Raw genomic sequence first — 22,439 nt, forward strand, 5'->3', positions numbered from 1 at the left:
AATGCTGCCCCGTGGAAGAAAGAGGCGATTAAGCCAATAATTTCAGCAGATCTTTACAGACTGCAAGGGCAACAGAACTCCTCCTGAATTATGGCTTGTTGGATTTTCACAGATTTGGGTTGTTTGCAGATCCAGCTATTTGTGACCTGTGCAAGTCATTTGCAAATCCTTACCTTCGAAACACATGCTCTGTTATCAGCTCATGGTGAACCCCTTGTCTGAGACGGGGACTAGGTTAAAGCATTGTTTTTCTGCATTTAAGGTGCACCAATCTGGCTTTGAAAGACAGAATGGGCTCTCTGCTAATCTCTTTCTTGGAGATATACTAATTTTTATCCTAACTGGGGACACCATTATCTGAACCACATTGATGTTTGTGCCTATGTTCTAAAGATCCAATGGATAATTTAAGCAGTGATTCCACATTGGATTACCCTGGCCTATATTTACCAAAATGTCACACATAAAGGCATAATAAAGGCAAAAAGGACGTACCAGGCAATGTACCAGAAAAGTGCCCATGGCAATGAAATATGAAGAGGTGTACAATGTGTTGCACAATATCTGGAGTGTAAGAAGTTTGCACGTACTTTGCTCAGATAGCAGTCTAGTGCCCCTTTCAGTATGATCATTGTTTAAATGTCATCAATGTTAGCTTGCATCTAAACACTACATTATGTATAACCATGCCTCATGTATGCCACGATTCTGCAGCCACAGAATATGCCATAGAATTCACCACTTGTAAGGGCTGAATTAATGCAATCTGTGGCCCTGTGCACACTCCCATTATCGGCCTGTCCCTAACCTGTGATCCTGTCTTTCCTTGTGGTAGCAGTAGGTCTCAGCATTAAGACAAATGGGGAAGTTCATACCTCTTGGATTAGAACTATTGTTTCACACTGTCTGCAGACTCAGGCAGGCATCAATTACACTCAGGTTATGTTTTCAAGCTTTTTTTTTTTGCATATAGGAGGGCTAGAAACACCATATATAGTGACAATTTGGGGAATTTTTTTTATGTGAAATATGAATTCTGATTGATCTTAATGACTCTTTGTATAACTCTAACTCTCTGTATATGTTGAATCAGCCATTTACTAGCAAAGTCTGGTCACATATTTCACAACCTTCACTGAAAACTGCTACAGGACAATCGAAATGTCATTAACATTGAATGGCTCTGCCCTGGTAGAACAATGAGTGTGCTAAAGAGAGTGGCCAAACTAAAGGAAACTGGTTCTCCCAGATGGTCTGCAGGAGGTGAAGCTGGAGAAAAGGAAAATCCAGAGCAGGAGTAAAGAAAGAGATGCTAGGACTGGCACACATACTCTCTGAGCAGCAGAACCTTAGACGACTGCAACTTAACAAGCTAAGAGGAGCTTGCTGAAGGGGAGAGAGACACCCTGATCAGAATCAGAAGACTCAGTAGAAGGAGAAGGAGGCAGGAAGGAGCTGGGATGCCTAAAAGAACTGACCAAACCCCAAAGGCCTCTCAGAGTGGTGAGGACCCTGAGGGGAGGGGTTTGGGTGTAGGTTGTGTTATTTTTCTGTAAATTGGTGCTTTCTTTTTGAGTAAAGTCTGTGTATGTTTAGAAATTCCTTTGCAGAGTCTGTGGGTTACTTGCTTACACTGTCATGTAGCCCTCCCCTTCCCCAGTGTGGAGGGGAACAGTAAACAGTAAACCAGAGTATGCCACAACTTTGGTGCAATCCTGAGTGGATGCAACAGCTGGCAAGGCTTGGGAGAATCAGCACTTGTTTCAGCGCCTAGATGACTGGACTGTGGGGTCAACACTGCCAAGAGGAGTGAAAGACACTGGAGGGTATGCCACAGGCCCAGAACCATAGAGAGGTGGCCTAAACTCTGCCCAGCCCCAGTAAGTCAAGAGCAAGTGGGACCCAAGTTTGGGTCCAGTACAATGGCCTGGAGAGCATCCCAGAGGGAGGAGCTCATCAAGGGTTGTGACATATCTCTCTCTATATAAACTGAAAGCTAAGATTTTGATCTCATCATGTGACTCTAGCAGCTGGAGCCCTAGTCACTGGCCTAAAGTGCCTACTGGTCTTAGTTCAGTCCTGACCTTGGTAACAAGATTATGCACCAGAATCTCAGCTTCATTTTAAAAAATATTTCTAGCCCTCTTGGTTGCAAATAAAAGCTGGAAAACATGGCTTCAGTGTGACTGATGCAGTATTGTTTTCATGAGTTTGCAGACAATCTGAAAGAATACCCTGTACATGAAAACTGCCTCATTCATCTCACTGAGGTGGATTGTTCGTTCTCTCTCTCTCTCTCTCTCTGTGTTCTGTGATGATCTCTGTAGGCTCTCTCTGGGTGTCATGTTTGCTAACTCATGTTTCCTGTTATTCAGATCACTTGCCCTTCTTGTGTAGTCACCTCATATGACCTGGGTTCCACCTCTCCTTTCACTCCTTCTGGTGTCACTCCTTCTGGTGTCTCTCTAATGGTTGGGTTCTCACAGGAGTGCCTGTTTCCAAGGCTGGTGGGTTCTTGGCTGACCTGTCATTCTCTAGTGCCTGCTTTCTCTGATTGTTGGCTATCTCCTCTCAGTAGGGTCTCCATCCTTTTGGCTGCAACAGGTCTCCCTTCACTGGTAGCAAGGTTTTGGTCCTTCATCCCATCAATGCCTGTGCTGAACTGTTTTAGCACCCCTGGGATGGGTTTTCCTTTATGCCAAAAATGCTAACAAGGGGTCTGAAACAGAAGAAACAGCCTTGTGTTACAGGTCTTAGCTGTTTTTAAGCTGCTTCCACCTTACCATTACTCTGTGGATATGCTGGGGAGGAGGTGTGATGATCAAACGCACATTTGCATGCCAATTCCTTTAAATTCTTCTGAGGCAAAGTGGGGTCCCTCATCGGTGAATACAGTGTCTGGAATGCCTTGTCTCACAAAGTGAGCCTTCAGTTAGCCACTCACTCAGTTGCTTCTTGCCTCAGGCCAGGCATCAACCTCTGGAAAAAAACTGGGTAGTAATACACTGTAATGAAGTACTGCTTTTCCAAGAAGGTAAATCAGTCTGCACCCACCTTTTCCCATAGTCAGATGGGCAGCTCATATGGTCACAGTCTCTTTCTGGTGGTGGTTATCACACAACCAGAAGGTGTCACACCCTTCTACAAAGGAGCAGATTTGTGAATTCATTCTCCAGTAAACACACACTTGAGCCTAAGGTCTGAAGCATGTATTTTTTGCATGACATGCTTATGTAATGAGGCAAGGACAATGGTTCTCTGTCTTGAAAATATGATTCCGTCCTACATATTCTGCTCATCTATAATTTGAAAATACGATTAGTCTCTTGCCGGTATTTGGCTTCTGCCTTCTGGCCACTCTGCTAGTATTGCTCTCTTGACTGCCTGTAGCTGGATGTTTTTTCTGTAGGCTCTTTGATTGTCCTCAGCTTTGCTGTTGAAACTGGGAGATAGTGCAGTGTGTTAATGGATTCAGTATCCTGATCCTCTTCCCCCAGCTCTCCGATGCTGGGGATATATGCCTTGCTCAGGGTGTCAGCTCACACCAGTAGTCATCCTGGACACTATCGGATCGCTACCTGGTAGCCCTGGAGAGGCAACATGCATTGCTGTTTCTTTGGAGCACTAAGAAGGGCTTTGCCATGATAGTCTCTAGGGGTTAGTGGTCTGATTGCACTATTGCTGGGTGGCCATGGGTGTACTAATGGAATCACTCCACTCCAAATACCACAGCCAGAAGCTCTTTTTGGGTGTACCCCTGTTCAGTCTCTGACAGGCCTGTGCTTGCATAAGTAAATGGCTAATCCTGCAAAAGAGCTATACCCAATCCTTTCTCTAATGCATTGCACTGGAGTAACAGTGGCTCTCCTGGCTGGTAGTATTTCAGGACGGAGCTTCAATTATCATTTGTTTCAGTGTGTCAAATACTTGTTTTAGGGAACCTGCCCAGTCCCACCCAACATCCTGTCTTGTGAGCTGATACAGGGGTTCTGCTACTGCAGCCAGGTGTGAACAGAACTTGGACACAAAATGTATCATGCCTTAGAAGCTCTGTACTACTTTCAAACCCACTGGAGCTTGCATGTCTCTGACTGCCTTGCTCTTGTTGGGATCTGTTTTCAGTCCCTCCATTGCAAACAGATGTCCAATGTATGCCACCTCCTGCTGTTTGGGTCATATTTTTTCTGGGTTGAATTTTATGTTCTTGTCCCTAAAACATTGTAGAAAACTTGTAGTTTTCTATTAGTGTCTTGTTCAACTTTGGTGTCATTGATCCCTTCGCCTACAGTGCAATTATTTTCACCATAGGCAGTCCTTCCAGTGCTTGGGAGAGCATTCTCTGGAACAACTCTGGGGCTGGGCTTATGCCCATTGGCATGTGCAGCAATTTGTAGTGACCAAATGGTGTTGCAAAGGTTGTCAGCACGCTGGACTCTATATCCAGACTTATGTGCTAAAGCCTATTCCTCTCATCACAGACCCGAATGATTTTGGCTTTGGAAGGTTGTAGCAAGAGGTCATCAATTGTACGTAGTCCATAGTGGCATCTTTTCAATGCCTGGTCCAGCGGCTTTAGGTCTATGCAGATGTGTAATTTGCTGATAGCTTATTTACCACCACCATGCTGGTTATCCAGGTTGTAATGGCCTCAACAGGTATTATGATACCCTTGCTCTGTGGACTTTTGAGCTCCTTTTGTGCTGGATTACATAATGCCACTGGACTTTTGCCACTGCCTTATTCCCCTATAAGGTAAAATAACTGTAATACTTTTCTGTTGTTGTTGTCCTTTTGCAAGGCAATGTCTGTGTACAGCTCAAACTCCTCCTTCCACTGGGTCCATCGCTGGACTAGGTTTATGTCTGAAAAATCCAGGGTTCTGGGGACCTTCTGGCTGAATTCCATGGCTCACACTGCCAGCTACTACACTTCAGCAAACTCACAGCTCCAGCACTGCCACCATGTTTCATTTGCAAAGAGGGAAGATGAATGCATGATAAGTGGAACTTCATTACCTCTGTGCACTGCTCTCTCCATGTGGCTGAGTTCCTTCCAGCCAATCTTCCCTGTTCCACTGGTGTGCAATCCATAACAGTGTCCCTCCAGGGAACATGGGCCCTCCGACTCCAGTTTCACTGATCATGATGCAATGTTAACTCTTGAAGATGTCAACCTGTAGCAGATTGAAAATGGAACCCAACAGGCAGTATAAAATAACCAAGAGACTTCTGTGCTCATTGCATTATTCATTTTCAGCAAAACCCATGTTCCTTAAAAATCTCCACTTTAATTATGTATCTGAAGTTGCTGCAAAATTTTCATCAGTGTGCTGCAGAATTCAGGGACTTTGATGCAGAATTTAGGCCTGACTTGCCACACAGTCCACTGGGCTCTGATTATAGTCCAGAAATGAAGTATTAATGAGTTTTATATATTGCACGCTGTGCACTAGTAACTGTCCTATTTTGTGGCCTAGAAGTCACTGAAGGCAGAGGAGTGATCCACACCTGTATTTGGCAAAGGTCAGTCACCACATGGCACGGTCTAGATGTCATTTCCATTGAGATATGTGCAATCTTTATTTGTGCTCTCATATAGAACGTGCTGTTCTGAAACATGAACTATTAAAAGCATAGGGACACAGCTATACTTGTTACAGATGGCAATACTAACTTTATGTAGAACTGTAGTAATCTGTTCACTGGTTTACAGAGCCTAAATCCTGCAGGGAGTGTCAGAAAGCCACATGATGTTTTGAATGCTGTATTTTGCATTTCTATCCGTTAATTAACTGTGAGATGCTTAAAATATATATACACCGGCAGTTTGCTGTTAGTAACATAACTAATGATGGTCTAGAAAGTAACATAGTCCAAAAAAGGTTGTGTACTAGGAGTATACTATTATGTTTGCAGTTTATGCTCCCAAATTAGCTGAATGGTCACTTGTTCAGGAAAAAGCATTAAGAATTTAAGTATGTAGTTAAATCCAATCATTTTTTGGTTAAACTGTACCCCTTTACTCAGAGCTGGCCGTAGCATTTTGGGGCAAGTCTCCAGAATAACTTGTCACTGCCCTCACCCAAAATATAAACAGACTCCTCCGGTCCACTGCAATTGCACCATTATGCTTGGGGGAGCTCGGAGGGTTTTGGGACGGGTGAGCAAAGGTGATTTTACAACCCAGACTTTTCGGACTCATTAAAAGTGTAGGTGGGGCCAGGGAATCTTTAAGTTCCCCTTTCTGCTGCACAAGTGGATTCCACTTATTTACACTGGAGGTTGTGCGTAGATGCCAAAATATGCCTAAGTTCTACAAGGAGTGTTTGGGCTATTAGGCCACTAATCAGCAGAGGTTTGAGTGTGTAGTCTGGTGGATTTTAGCACTCATACAGCACTTTACAAACATTAGCTACTTTATCATCACAGACCATCATGATCATCCAGTCTGCCCTCCTCCACATGGCAGGCCACAGAACGTCACCCACCCACTCCTGTAGAAGGTCCATATCCTCTGGATGAATTATTGAAGTCCTCAAACCTTGATTTAAAGACTTCATGTTACAGAGAATCCACCATTTACATTAGCTGTCACAGATCGGCTACATGCCATTGTAGGCAGTCTCCTCATACCATCCCCTCCATAAACTTATCAGTCTTGCAGCCAGTTAGGTTTTTTGCCCTCACTGCTCCCCTTGGGAGGCTGCTCCAGAACTTTACTACTCTGGTTAGAATCCTTCGTCTAATTTCAAGCCTAAACTTGTTGATGGCCAGTTTATATCCATTTGTTCTTGTGTCCACATTGGTGCTTACCTTAAACTCCTCTCCCTCCCTGGTATTTATCCCTCTGATGTATTTATAGAGAGCAATCCTATCTCCCCTCTGCCTTCTTTTGGTTAGGCTAAACAAGCCAAGCTCTTTCAGTCTCCTCTTATGAGGAAAGTTTTCCATTCCTTGAATCATCTTAGTAGCCCTTTTCTGCACCTGTTCCAGTCTGAATTCATCTTTCTTAAACATGGGAGACCAGAATTGCACACAGTATTCCAGATGAGGTCTCACTAGTGCCTTATATAATGGCACTAATACTTCCCTCTCTCTGCTGGAAATACCTCTCCTGATGCATCCTAGGACTGCATTATCCTTTTTCATGGTCGCATCACGTTGGTGGCTCATAGTCATCCTATGATCAATCAATACACCCAAGTCTTTCCCCCCCTATGTCTCTTCCAACTGATAAGTCCCCAGCTTATAGCAAAAAATTTTGTTGTTAGTCACTAAGTGCATGATTTTGCACAATTAAATTTCATCCCATTTCTATTACTCCAGTTGTCAAAGCTGTCCAGATCTTCTTGTTTGATATTCCGGTCCTCCTCTTTAATGGCAATACCTCCCAACTTTGTGTCCCCTGCAAATTTTATTAGCACTCTCCCTCTTTTTGTGCTCAGGTCACTAATAAAAATGTTAAATCAAATTGGCCTCAAGACCAGTCCCTGAGGAACTCCATTCATAACCTCCCTCCAGCCTGACAGTTCACCTTTAAGTATGACCCATTGTAGACTCCCCTTTAACTAATCCTTTATCCTCCTTTCAGTTCTCATATTAATCCCAATCTTCTCCAGTTTAACCTATAATTTCCCATGTGGAACTGTATCACATCCTGATCTACTGCATTTCCCTTGTCTAAAAAAATCAGTTATCTTCTCAAAGAAGATCAGATTGATATGGTATGATCTACCTTTTGTAAAACCATGTTGCATTTTATCCCAGTTACCATTTACCTCTATGTCCTTAACTACTTTCTCTTTCAAAATTTGTTCCAAGACCTTGTATGCAACTGAGGTCAAATTTACAGGCCTGTAGTTTCCCGGATCACATTTTTCCCTTTTCTTAAAAATGGGACCTATATTAGCAATTATCCATTCCACCACTTCTAATTTCTTTACAGTCTACCCCATCATTAATATACAATGCTAGGTTTTCCTTTATTTCTGTCTTTCCTGAACAGCACACGTACCCTTCAATTCCTGTACCACAGTCATGACTACTATTCCACCATATTTTGGTTTTCCTTATAATATTTAATTTAAATTCCTGCACCAGTAGTTCTAGTTCCTCCATTTTGTTACCCAGGCTCCTTGTGTAACCTTTGGGTGCATTAGAGTTTACTTCATTTCCCTTCTCCAGTGCCTAATCGTCCATCTCTCATAGAAAAGCATCTGGAGATCCAGAATTCAGTCACTGAGGATTTTCAGCAAGGATTGTACAGGCTCAATCTCCCCACAATCAAGTCCAAAAAGAACAAAAGGAACCAACTTAATTCTTAAGTAGCAACTATATAAAATCTTATGATAAAGAAACATAATAAATAGTAATAATAACAATTTAATATTTACAACATAACATAGCTACTTTGAGTCGCATACATTATCTTCACAGTTATGCATAAACATAAATAAAACAAATTAAATCTAAATAGGTCAGTCCCCACAGAAACACAGTGAGAAGAAACTCAGAGTTCCCAGAAGCTTAGATTGAGTTCACCTGAGTTTCAGTTAGAGTAGTTGATCACCAAATCTGCTGAGTCAAAAGCAACATCTTCCCTCTACTTGCTTGTAGAAATCTTCAGCTGGAATCCATGCAGACTCTTCCTCCTCCTCTGCTGGAACCAGTCAGTTAGTTTGTCAGGTAATCAATTAACCAACTACTCAGTTAAGCATATAGATTTTAAAAAAAATTACAAGAAAATACAAAACTGAGAATAGGGAGGAAAACTGAGAATGGCAAAATATAAGTGACTCTTTCCCCATTATCACATTTAAATAAGAGAAGTTGGTGACTCATACTAGTGGAAACATTTTAACTAGAACAGTTTGGCTAAAAATCAAACAACATTCAAAGTATACAATTAAAATAAAATAAATTATTTTCCCTCTGTTTTCCCTTTCTATAATTAACATGGCCAGGGCTTCCCTGTTGGAAGGTTAACAATATCACTAATCCGCTGCAAAATGCTTCAGAGCTAGGGAAAACAGCTTTCTGCTCCGGGGGCTCAGTTCTCCCAACCCACACAGGGCACATGGCCTTTTGCAAAGCAGCTGTCCTGACTGCTTACCCTCATGGAATATGAGTCCGCAACAGGGCACCTACTGACAATACCCAAAACTATCACACCCAGTTCCAGAAAATTCTGAGTGTGGAGAGCTAACTGTGCATCTGCCTACCAACAATGAGCCAGCCACAACTCATTCCTACCCCCCTTCCCTAATAGATTTTTTAAAGAGAGATCTCCCTATTAGGCATGTGGGTTACACTTGCATTGGTGTTCAAACATCTCAGTTGTTTCTGCTTAGCTTCACCCACATTCCTCACCCAATTGGGTACAGTCATTCCTCTGCCAGTGTCGCCTATCTGACTGTTTGCCGATACCAATGAAGCTCTGTCTTTCCTCTTAACATCCATTCTCCTACCCACAGCTGTTCCTTTCTCCATTCCTATAGCCTTTCTTACTTGATTTTCCTCCGGCTCAATATTAGAATTGGGGTGGAGATTACAGGAAAATCTCCCCACTGCCTCCCCCAGTTCCCAGTTTAAAGCTCTTTTAACCAGTTGTGCCAACCTCCATCCCAGAAGTCTATTTCCCTCTCTACTCAGGTGGAGTCCATCCCATGAGAACAGTCCTATGTCCATTAATGCTTCTCCGTGGTCAAACCAAAGCCCTCCTTATAACGCCACTGCCTAAGCCATCTGTTCATCATCATAATCTTGTCTCGCCTTCACTCTTCTTCTTTAGGGACAGGTAGAATCCCACTGAGGATCACCTGAGCCTCCATTTCCTTAAGCATCTTCCCCAGCCTGTCATAGTCTCCCTTGACATGTTCCAGCAAGCATCTAGCCGTATCATTTGTTCCCATGTGAAAGACAGTCAGTAGATTCTTTCCTGCTCCCATTAAGATCCTCTTTAGCCTCAGGTCCACATCCCATATTTTAGGTCCCAGCAAGCAGAACTCCCTTCTGTCCTCTGGATCAGCTCTGGTGACAGGTCTGTCTGTCCTTAGTAGGGAGTCACCAGTCATGTAGACCTGCCTTTTCCTGGTGATGGTGTGAATCTCCAGCCTTCCCCCTTCTGTTCTTTCTGGCTGCAAGTCATCTTGGTTTTATTTTCTCTTGCAGTCTTCTGCAAGTCATCCTGTATCCTCCTGAGGCTCTGAACTCTGGCTATCTCCATGGACTTTCCCCCCTTTTCTTATAGGACTAACTGCTCTTCTCTTCTTCCTGGCCCTCCCACCGTCAGTTGCTACCTGCTGTGCCCCTTCTTCATTTTCCAACTCAGAAAACCTGTTCCTGAGCTCTATTTCTCCTTCACTAGCCCGTCTTTTCCTCTGTCTGGTTCTTGTAGTCACATGCTTCCAATGGCCACTTTCCTCACTCAGCAGACTCTCCTCAGACTTCTTCAGACCAGCTTCCATCTGTGAGTCTTGATTTTTCCCTTCAGCCTCCTCTTGCTTTCCCTCCATCATCTGGTTGAATCCCCTTTAAAACTCAACCATAGTGTCCACCTGCATCTCCAAACCTTGGATCTTTTCTTCCATCTGCTCTATCAGATGGCACTTCATACAAATAAAGCTAGCTTCAGGTACTCACTCCAGGATTATGTACATCCCACAGCTTCTACATCCAGGCATCTTCATTGTCTCTTCTATTCCTTAGGTCACATCCTTCCTGCCTAAAGTCTTCCCAAGGAAAAAGAAAAACCAAAACTAAATCAGACCACCACATTCCCTTCTCCCCCAAAACTCCTCCAACAGAACTCCCATTCAAACTCCCCTGTTTACAGCTCTGCTTACCACTGGCTGGCTGTTTGGCTGCCTTTATAGGAATCCTAATCATGGAAGCCCTGCCCCGGTGCAGGGTTCTGTGTCTCACAGCACACTGCCCCCTACCAGCCTTGGCAAACTGAACAGGAAAAAAAAAGGCAGAGCAATAAAACAAAACCACACAACACACATAAAAACTCACTGCCCATAAGGAACAGGGGCTTGTCTCCTTTGTTCTCCTCCAGAGAAGTGCTAGTTTCCTATCTGTAAAAGGATAATACAAAGGCAGAAGGTTTGTGACTTGACCAAGGCCACAGAGTGAGCCAGTGTCAGAGCTGTAGTTAATAATCCAGAGTCTCTCATGCCAGGGCTACACAGCCTCTCTTTACTACTGAGCTCCCCCTCTTTCTAGCTAAGGGTAACACTGGCAGTTCAGAGCGGAGCTGGCCTAGCTGGAGGCATCCCTGGAGGCAGCCAATAGGGAGGAAGCTTTCATCATCCATAATGTGTGACCCAGAACCTCTTGGCACCAATTAAAAGAGGGCACAGGGGTGCATAGGGGTTTAGAGGGATCCCCTGGGTCTCATTTCTACATAATAGTGTGCCAAAGAGTAGCATGTGAGGTCTCTTCCAATAGCCAGTAACACATGGGTGATTTTAGTCACTGTGTAACGTATATATGAGTATTATTCAAGTTATGTATCTACACTGGAAAGGTATGTTCTGAGAACACTTATAGTTAAAAGTAGGTCACCAAGAGGTGACTGGCCTTACACAGATTCTGTTCAGGCAGGGGATAGGAGACACTTATCTCTTTTTTGTCTGGTCAAATGTGTAGGCTGCATTGTGAGATACACAATGCACATAATCTGCATGCGGAGCCTGATGCTAATTAAAAGATTGCCAGATCAACAAGTGAGCGAAGCCACAGGAAAGACTATTCAGCAGGGGAGTGTTCTATTTATGAATCAAGATCAAAGGACTGTTTTGACCTATCTGGGATTGCAAAGAGACACAGAGAATCTTGCCACTGAGGAGGCAAGAGGACAGCATGACTTGTCTTATGAGTGGAAGATCACAGTCAAGCCTGGCTGTAATATGTTGGAAGGATTTGGGGTGAAGCTTTTGCTCTGTATGACATAACAATATCTTGTTAAGTTTAGGCTCTAGAAAGTGAGTTAAGGTTTTATTTTCTATAAAACCATTTGTTTCCATTATTTCTACTTGCTTCTTCTTGAATCTCTGTTCTGTGTTAAATAAACTTCTTGTTTTTACTATAAATAATCTAAATGCTGTGTGTGTTGCTCAGAGTGGTGATCCTGAGGTGTAACTGGGAAGCTGGTGTGTACTATTCTTTTGGGAATGGCAGCTCTGGGGATTCTTTGAGTGTAATCGGGGCTGGACACTCCAGGGAGATGCCTGGAGTGCCTGGGAGCTACGGTGTGTCTATTGTGAACATGTAAAGAGAGAGTGGGGCCTAAGAAGGCCTGGCAGTCAGTGCTTGCATCACCTGTGGCTGGTGGAACTGGGGAGCTGACCCACAGCAGGCAGGCAAAGTTTCCTCATGCTAAGGGCAGGTGGTAGCGAGATGCCTGACAACCCTGGGTACCCCTGGGAAGCATCACTTAATTCCAGCATGGAAGCTTGGACAGCCATGCTTCCCATAGCTGCAAACTGTGTTGAAGTACTCCCACAAAATCCAGGTACTTGTGGGCATGTTTTTCACAGATCCCAAAGGCTAACCCTGGGTGGCTGTAATGATGTGAATAATCTGTGATCTTCATGAGTAACCAACGCTAAACTTTCAACCCTAGTGATCAGTTTATATAGTTTTACATCTGCAAAGTTTAGAAACGCATGAACATTAAGATACTCCTTTATGTCTCTAGGTACCCAAATCAGGAGCAGCCATTGGATTCACAGGCCACAAAGGCTAGCTTTCAAGTCTCCTAAGAGGTCCACTATCCCTAACATGAAAGATGTGCAAGGCCATAGTTTACAGTCTATATGGAAATCCCATGATAGAGAGTGCACACACAGCTCAAGATCTGTATATGTCCTGTGGTTCTGAACGTCAATGCTTAAAGGGGTATCCCAGTGGAATAAAAAGAACAGGGGAGATGCTTAGCTTATTCTATATTTTTTGTGATACCGTGTATGGTGCAGATCTGAGAGCAGGCCTAGACCTTAATGAATCTATTCACCCTTCAGTATTCATGTGCAATTCCCACTAACACCAGTGGGATCTATGCCTGTAGAGAGGAGAATGTAGCCTTAAGTAATTAAAAGGCTTTGTTTACTAGAAGAATACAGTGATGGACTGTGGTATAACAATTTCTCCCCCATATGTGAGAGAGCTACTTCCACACATGTATAATGTGTTGTTTGAAGATGGTGGGAGTTTGGTCCTACGTATGTAAACATTGCATGTGTCAAGACCTAAATAAAGCTCATAGGATTGTGTCATTATACTGACAGAAGGGAGGTTCCCATCATATATTCATTCCATTCACTTCCTTCTGACAGTGGCTATTACTCTGCTAACAATTGGATGTTATATGTTATATTGATGATGACATATGTTATATATATGATGACATATGTTATATTCGTCCTTCATTTGCAATCAGTGAGGTGCATTAGCTAAAGTGTAAAAATGTTTCCTGGTCGTTGATTTTTCTAACATGTCTTAATTCCTTTCACCAATATTGTAAGAGTTTTAGCTGAAATCTTACATATCAGTGAAAAACCTATCATGTGATAGCACAGTATTTGTAAGCCTTAAGTGGTGCTTGACATCATTGTAAGAACAGTTTATTTTTGATTTCTGCTGTGAGATGTGGACTTCATTATTTGAGCAATTATATAGCCAGGCTAACATGGTTTTGTTAGGCTACAGAAATGTTTTTATTTTTTTCAGAATGCATTCTGCTTTTAAATAATCTAGTTGTGATGAAACTGTTAGCAATAAACCTTGGCAGTGTATTAAATGTTCTTAACATCTACATTTACAGTTTAAATGAAGCATCCAAGTCTCACAAAAGTTCAGTTAAACAGTTTTTCCCTAGCTTTATGGAATACTCGAAAGAGCTATTAATAAAATGTCTTTGATATAGAGTGCATTTGTTTAGGCAGAGTGTCAACAGAGAATCAGCTTTTTAAACTTATTTTCTAGCTTATATAAGTGACTTTTTTCTTGAAAAGGCAGCATGGAAATGGTTACAGAAAAATTATACAGGATTATCTGCCCAGGTCAACATATGGAAAAGCACAAGGACTTGGTTATGCATGAGGCCTATTGGCCATTTCAGAGGAGCCCTCCGTGTCACAGAACCCAGCTGATGACAGATGGTCAGATTGTCCTTGCAAATTTTTCACCTTACCATGCTTTATGGAAATGTCCTATAACCACTAGGGATAGTCCAAATGTCCCTTGATAATTCACACAAACTGCCATAGTTTTTAATTTAGAGCACTTAGCAATCATTTAATGATTTCTTTATATCTAAAATTTGTATGATATACATATCTGTATTTCTGGCACATAAACAATACAAATGGCTGACTACATATTATAATAAATCTTTAACTATTTAGAGAGATGGGACAGTTTAGTACATGTGTCCACTCGGATAGTAATATGCTCAGAAAAAAAATCAACAAGGATGCAATAAATTAAAAAAGGAACCTAATATATTTCATAATCTATATTCAGGAAATATATTCAGAACCCACCATTCACCTCACCAAATTTTGATCAAGCACTCTTATTGCATTAGCTCTGTGCAAGAGACAGAATTCTTTGATTTTGCATTCCATTTCTTTTCAACAGGAAAACATTTTCTGTGAATTCAGGACCAAATGCCACTTGATTTAGCTTATACCCATCAACTTCAATAGGAATACTTGAAGAGCAAGATCCATCCTTTTAGAAAGCTTAATACTGCTCAGGGTTACAGCTGACATAAATTACTGTGTAAAACAGTTAAATCTCCCACCAGGGGCGTAAGTGGCCTACTCAAAAGCAGACATCAACTACACATCCAGATCTAGTCTTGGCACGTTACCAGACACTCTCCCCTTATGCCCTCATGCCACATTCTTACTAAATTTGCAGTTTTGAAAAGGGAGGGCATGCTGAAGGTGAAGATAGGACAGGACCAGAAATGGGCATTAAGTCCAAAACTTTGCACTAAATCACGATGAGTAGCAGCCCTGTAAAGAGAAAATCTTGTCTGAGTGGTGAAGTGGATCAAACCAGGGCCTACGCTGTAGTGAGTGCTGTCCCAGGGGTGAGTTGCAAGCTATAGTTTCCTCCTTGGTTTCCCCTGTTGTGTACTTTACCTGCATGGGCACTGATTTCAATAGGTTCTTGTTCAAAAGGCTGCCCCATGTTGGTTGGTAGGGTAAATGTTGAGATACTGTGGTGATAGGTGGGATAGAAAATCCCAAGATACAGAGATAGACTATCTTATCAGTGCTTTTGTCTTGAGGAGATGGTGCTTCCCCTCAGTGCAAGCTGGTGGTACAATGTGTTCCACTCAAGCAATCCCTCCTACATCTTAATGTGTGCATTTGTGCATGAGGACTGGATAATGCTGTGATTGTGCTAGCTTTGTTCATGTGATGTGCTTTCCTGCCCTGTCCTGTTCAGCAATAGCTGGCCTGCCCCAGGGCTTTTACTTTTGCTATCATGCCTGGATTTACCTCCAATTTATTGAAGAGAGAGCTGCATGTGGAGTAAGTGGCTGATTTAATCACGTGATTGCGTGGCTTCCCCCGACACATATCTTCAGTACTGTGTACTCCTCCCTGAACAGGATTAGACTCTGATTGTAAGAGATCATAGAGGATGGTTAGGGAGAGTTAGCTCTTTCTTCAAGGGCTGGACTAAGGCAATCCAGGGCCCTTCCCACACCACACATTTCGGAATCCTTCCATGCCACTGGGCATTGCACAGCTTCCTCTCCTTGGGATGGCAGTGGTAGGGGCCACTCACACAGGAGCTGTCTGCTGAGATAGTGGGGGACCTACCATCCCTCTTGTTTGGGTAGGCTGGGTCTCCCCCAACCCAAATCATCTTTCCCTGGCTTCAGACAGACAGAGTGTCTGGAGAAAGGCTTTCATTCCCATCCTACGGTGTATATAGGACTCTGCATAGGAGGCCCTCGCTGACACCACCGTTGCAGAGCTGTTATAGGGTGGCAGCATCGAGGGGCCTGCCATATAGAGTCCTTAGCTGAGGTGATATTGGTGGGGGCCCCCAAGTCAGCAACGTCTAGAGATAAGATGCATGGGACAGTTCACACCTCCTTGAGCTGTTGTTTCAAGCTCTCTGCAGACTCAGGTAGATATTGATTATGCTTGACTCACATTTTCAAGCTTTTCTTCACAAACGTAAGGACACTCCCACCTTTTATTTTTAGGAAAGGTGAGAGTCTGATCTTATCATGCAGCTTCAAGAGCTGGGGCCTGAGCCACAGGCTATAGTGCCTGAATCTTAATCTGGCCCGGCCCTAGGGTCGAACGAAATTTTTGTTTGGAGAAAATTTAAGGACTGTGCCGAAAGGACTAACTCTCTTTCTTACCCTCTTCCTTTGCGTGTAGATAGGATGGTGGTCCTCCATGAGAGAGTGAATGGCAGAGTGAGAGCATGCATCTGTGAAGTGGGAGTTTTGCCTGATTAAGAATGGCAGAACTGACCTCACTTGAACATGAAATCCATATTTAGGCACCTAAGTAATTTTGCCAGCTTTTCAGAGGTGCTGAATACTCAGAACTCCCTTTAAAGTCAATGAAAGTTTTATTCAACAACTTTGAAAATCGGACCACTTCAATTTAGATGCCTAAGCATGAATTTAGATGCCTAGCTAATTTATGTTCCACCCAGATTTGACAATTTTGGCCTTTCAAAATGTATTTACACAGGCTTTGTCTAATTCCCTGTAACCACATCCAACGTAGATATAAAAACTATAAGGATAGATTTCTGACTTGCAAATAAAGATGGTTTAGGTTCACTAGAAATTCAGCTACTCAATATATATATTGTGTGTGTGTGTGTTTGGCCAGAAATGAAACATACTAAGAAGCTTTGATATTTTTTTGTTTTCTAAAGGAAAAAGTTAGCTTTTACATTTTTCCAGCATGGATTTTAATGAGGAAAAACTCTGCTGTCATTTCTTCACTGTCAGCATCAGCTACTGTAATTTGCTCATGTAATACATTGTGGCCCAAAGGTATATTGCCGACCAATAGAATGATTTTATAACAAAGAATCAATAGCTCATTAGTTTTGGATTTAGAATAGTTTTCATGTTACTTGAGAGATTTCATTACATTTAGGAGATTATTTGCAAATTAAAACAATCTTTGGATCAATCCGTTAAATTGTCTGCTAATCTTCTTAAATTAGACTTTGTTTCAAGCTCCATGTAAAAGGAATATTAATTTTCTTTTTGCAAAACATGTAGCAGAAGATTAAACTGGTTATCTAAGAGCCTGGATGATGATGTTAATGTCTGAGTAGTTGTTCCTCCTGTTCCATATAAAAAATATCAACAGTATATTAGTTGTAAATATAAAAAGTCATTTTCTAAACGATTTGGTCAGACAATTCCAACATGCTGTACTGTAGTAACTAGAGCCCCCCAAGCAGTGTTGTATTGCTATTTCTGTTATCCAATAGTTGCGTTTGGAACAACTTTCTGGTTTAGTCTCCTACTTGAAAAAAGTTGTGCAATGCAGAAATACAAGCGAATAACTGGCAAACTACATACATGTTTTTCAAATGCATTTCAATATTTTAGAAAATGTCAGTATTTGGACGTTATTGATCTACTAAACAGACATATAAATAAGGGCCTGATTCTGCAGCCTTTCCACAAATAAGTAATCCGTATGCATGCAGCTAGTCCCATTGATTTCAATGGGCTACTTATGTTGGAGGTTTGGGACCCATATTTTTCAGTGGGCTTCTGATTTAGTGGTAATTAAGGTCCCAGTCCTGCAGTGTGTGCACAAGTAGACTGAGCCTGCACAAAGCCCTGAAGACAAATGTGGGACTTGAAGCTGCTTTTTCATGGTAAGGTCTCATCCTCTTCCCAGCCCGCAGCTTGAATAGATGAGAATGTGCTCTAAGGAGGTCTGCCTGGGGAAGAGATTCCTCTCCCTAGAGACTATATGGAATAACAGCTTCATGGCTGAATTTTGCTCTCACGCCTTCCCCCTTAACCTGGCAGCAGGAGGAATGGTTCTGCATATACAGGCCCCAATCCTTCCCAAACAATGCCCCTGCCCCTATAACTTTTTGCTTCAGAAGGAGCCACCACTGTTCTGCCGTATGCATTGAATTGCTGAATCATGCCTCCCCAGCTCACACAATGGAGCCACACTGGTTCCTCTCTAGTCAAAGCCTTCTGTGCCTGCAAGGGAGGGAGAGGGGAGTTTTTCTCCAATGCAGTTACTTTGTTTGCCTGCAGTAATTTTGAGTGCATAAAAATCAGAAGCCCACTGAATATTTGGGCAGTGATGTTCCTAAAGCTTCTTTTTTGGCATCAGGCCTTGCATCATGTGGAGCATATGCACTAATAATTAGCATGTGTCCTACCTTCAAACTGAAAATGGCAGCTGTCAGATGTGGAGGAAAAGCCTGCCAAGTGTGCAGATTGAGCCCTAGAGGCCAAAACCAGGGCAATATTAGTGTGCCTCTTGGATGTATCACAGGCATGCAACAATTGAAAGGTCTGACCACTACAAGTCAGAACTGTGCTCTCAGTGTTCAGATTCCACCATGTCGCCTGAATGCCACATATATCAACATTCAACCTTTCCAGTTCTTCAGCCAGGAGAGTCATTTTTCCCAACACATTTTAATGATCAAACCATCCATGATTCCACCTTCAGATACTAATGTAGCTGCAGAAGTGGATATAGAGTCTTTCTGTCTGGTGCTTCCCCCCATCTGTGGGTTATGGAGGAACCGTCATCATGTGGTCTGCCTCCTCTGCATGGAGTAGAAGATTTAAATGAATACTGAAGCTTGGTTCCATTGTGAGTAGCAGATGAACCCGCCAGAGTGTTATGTCCTTTTCTTGTTCATGTCAAAGCTAGAGATGCCTTGTAGGGATGGCTTGCCAGGCCATTGCCCAACTCTCCCACTTTAGCTGGGCATGAGATTGGCACGAAGAACAAGAAACCCAATGGTATAGGTTTTATGCATTGCTAGATGACATTATATCCAATATGTCACCCTAATGATATAGTCATCTTAAGAGAGATGAATGCGAGAATTGGCCATGCTACATCTGGATTGGAACTGGAACTGGGACCACACAGCGTACCAGAAGAGAAATCAGATAATGATGAGCATCTATTAGAATTTGCTTCCACACGTGGCCTATTTTTAATGGCTACCTGGTTTCAGCACAAGAGTTGCCATAAGTATACATTTCAATATCCATTGGGTGAGAGTGCAACTTTGGATCACATTCTAGTTTGGAAACACTTGACTAAACTCATTTTAATAAAGTTCCAGGGATGGGTAACTATTGAAGCAAAATGCTTCATTGACGATAAGCATTATCTTGAAGCGATTGCTAGTAGTTATGCAGTAGCAATTTTCAACAAATATTCTCTATTGTGTGCCCAGGGTTCTCAACCTTTTTCCTTCTGAGGCCCCTCTAAGATGCTATAAAAACTCCACAGCCCAGCTGTGTCACAACAATTGTTTTTCTGCATATAAAAGCCAGGGCCAGCATGAGGGGTAGCAAGCAGGGCAACTGTCCGGGGCCCCACACCACGGGAGGCATCACAAAGCTAAGTTGCTCAGGCTTTGGCTTCAGCCCCAGGGACCCAGGCTGCAGTCATCCACGCTGGAGCTTTGGCTTTCTGCGCTGGGCCCTAGCAAGTCTAACACCAGCCATGCTTGGTGGACCCCCTGAAACCTGCCTGTGGCCTCCCCGGGGCCCCCAGACCTGTGGTTGAGTACCACTGTTGTATGCCATCTGCCTACCATGGAGGAAGAGTGGATTTTATTTCGGGATTCTATCTCAGAGATTGCTAGAGAACAACTGGACTCAGGAGAATGAAAAAGCAATGTTGGATTACAGATGATACCATCAAATTATGGAAGAGACAAAAAAAAGAGGTGCAGTGAAGAATGGATGCATTTGGAAGGTCAGAGTCACTGAAGAATGGGGGAAATGGGCAGGTACAGAAAACGAACAGTCTTTGAACAGTCAGGCGGCCCTGTCGAAATGATCATAATCAATTGTGGGAATAGTATGATGCAGTGCATTGAAGAAGCTTCTTAAAGGAATGGCCAGAAATGTGTATTTGAGACTTTGTGAGGGTCCTAACTGGACATCCACTCTCACAGATTCTGCCAGTTAAGGACAAATTGGGGAATACAGACAAATGGGGAATACAGCCAAGACATTAATGCAGAATGTAAGTGTTGGCATGAGAATTTTTGTGAATTAATGAACAGATCCTTCCCAAGATGTAAACTACAACTTAATCCAAAAATGAATCCAGCAGAAAACAGGCCAGTGACATGGGAGGCAGTGATGCTTGTGGTCAAACAGTTACAAAATGATAAAGCACCTGTGTCAAACTGTCCTGCACTGACTCAGGAGTGCAAGTACCAACTTCAGGGCAGAAAGTTAAAAACCAGGGCACAAACCCCAAGTTGGTTTGAGTTCTATACTTAAATTTAACCAACCAATTATCAAGTGTAAACTCCTCAGGCACTATAAGAGTCTAATCATGGAGCCACAAACAGTCCCCTTGGGTATTCTGATCTGTTTTACCACCCAAATAAGCCTACCTTTGTCATAGATAGTCCTTTATACCAAGAGTCACTGCAATATTCAGGTTATTCCCAGTCCCAAAGGACCAGTCACTTATTCCAGGTCAGTTACACCTTAGAGCTCACATCAAAAGCAATGCTTGTGGCCAATCCTATCATAACTATCTAATGATTTATTAAATAGGAAAAGGAAATGAGAGTTATGTACAAGGTTAAAGCAGGTAAACATACATGCACAAATGAGTTACAATCTAAATTTCAAGAGGTAATAGAAGCTTCTATAATAAGCAAGCTCTATATGTCCCGTACGGCTTTTCCAGGCTAAGCATCTGGGGATCTCTTGCTTATGCTTAGAAAACTCGCCTCCAGAATCCAAGAAGCATAGAGGTCCAGTTCCTTTTTGTTAGGTGTTTTTGCCCCTTGTCCCAGTGTGCTCTGAGCTGCGAAGTCAGCTAATGGGAGGAATTCATTTGCGTGACTCATCTTCATGGGGAGGGGGAAGAGTAGAACAACAAAGTCTTTTGTCTTCTTTAATGTTCCAACACTTTACACTAGTTAATGTCTCTCTCCTGACTAGTGATTTATACAGTCGCAGAAGCTTACATCACAAATATTAAAATATTACCTTACAATATAGGATACAGCTGTTATAAATAAGATTAATGCATGCAGTAACTTGCAAGCATTCAATAAAGTCTAAACACTAAACACATTCTTATATAATCCTAATATCTGTTTTAACAATATGAACACACTGGTGAGTCAGATTGATTCCAGCTATGAATTTGTCAGTGTTCAGTTGAGACCTGGAGACCTTGGCATGAGATGTCACCGGTCTGCCAGCATCACAGCCTGGTCTTGTCAGTATTTAATCAGAACTACTAAAAAGTGGAAGCCCAGAGTTGGTTCACTGGCTTTGTAGAATTACCTTTAAAGTTTGGGAAACCAGACAAGCTCCAGAAGGTTGGAAAAGGGGCTGTATCTTCCCTTCATTCAAAAAGGAGAGAAATCAGCTTGCTCAAATGATAGGGAAATAGCGGTGTTGTCAGTCCCAGGGAAGGTATTTACGCTCATACTACCGAACCAACTGATATATTATCTCAACCCCAAAAATGAGACAATCAATGAGGTTTCCGTACAGGTTGATCGACAATCCATGCTATATATGCTCTGTGGAACGTTACTTACAAATGACTAGGATGACAAACAGAAGTTAACATCACATTTATAGACTTTGGGGCCATTTTTGACTCAGTGCATCGATCAGCCCTATGGATACTACTATGTCAATGCGGATGCCTGAGGAGTTGGTGACTAGTGGAGGAACTATACCACATTTAGCTGTGTCAACGGTTGTATTACAGACTGGTTTTCAGTAGAAGCAGGAATACACCAGGGATGTATTCACTCACCAATGTTATTTAATGTTCTAATAGGCTATCTGATGACAAAGCCGATTGAGGCCAAAGTAGAGGATAAGATATTTAAAGATTCATCTTCTGAAAAGTTCAGGTATGTGGATGATAGTGGCTTACTTGGAGAGACAACTGACTAGAAATGCTGGAAGAGCTGCAAAAAACTGCAGAATCTATGGGACTTAAGACCAGTGGTGATACAACCAAACCTATGCATGCCTCCTATAAAATGGAAATGAATGGCCTGCCAACACTGCATGTAGATGGCTATGACATTGAATGGGGAAGTAGTTTTATCTATCTGGGTAGTCAGTTGACAGCAGGAGACTCTATATCTGAAGAAGTCACATGTCAGCTAGGTTTATGCTGTATTTAGTGTCTGCATTGGTCAAAATCATGG

The sequence above is a fragment of the Chelonia mydas genome, chromosome 2, assembly GCF_015237465.2.
Source record: "Chelonia mydas isolate rCheMyd1 chromosome 2, rCheMyd1.pri.v2, whole genome shotgun sequence".
Taxonomy (NCBI): domain Eukaryota; kingdom Metazoa; phylum Chordata; order Testudines; family Cheloniidae; genus Chelonia; species Chelonia mydas.